Raw genomic sequence first — 454 nt, 5'->3', positions numbered from 1 at the left:
TTTTGTTGTTAATTTCTTTCTTGCTTAGAGGTTCTTGGTGTTATTTGTAACACCAAGCAGGTGCATTAGTTTTGGGTCAACCCTCCGCATAAGGAGAAACATCAAAAGAGCTATCTTTACTTCAAGGCTAAAGAAAGGTTAGGAAGTATAATAAGAGGAAGTCTGTGCTGTGAAGAGGAAGTGATAGCTTGTAGTAGGAAGAAAAAAGCAGATTGGGGCAAATCTGCTGCTTGTGCTCTGGCAGCAGTGCCTACGCTTGCTAGCATGCAAAACTGAGGCCTGACGTTTCCATCTGCATGTGACCTTCAAAGGCTGGTCAGAGCTGCCTGAATGCTGAGCCCTATGGGTGTGATTGTGTCACTCAGTGCTAGAACAGCACTTTTTAACCTTCCATTCTTTCTTATCAAAAAATGTAAGATTGAAAAGGTAAACGTAAAAGAAAGAAAAAGGTAAA

This window comes from Struthio camelus, chromosome 5, assembly GCF_040807025.1.
Source record: "Struthio camelus isolate bStrCam1 chromosome 5, bStrCam1.hap1, whole genome shotgun sequence".
In the NCBI taxonomy this organism is placed as follows: domain Eukaryota; kingdom Metazoa; phylum Chordata; class Aves; order Struthioniformes; family Struthionidae; genus Struthio; species Struthio camelus.
Note: the sequence above shows the minus strand (reverse complement) of the source record.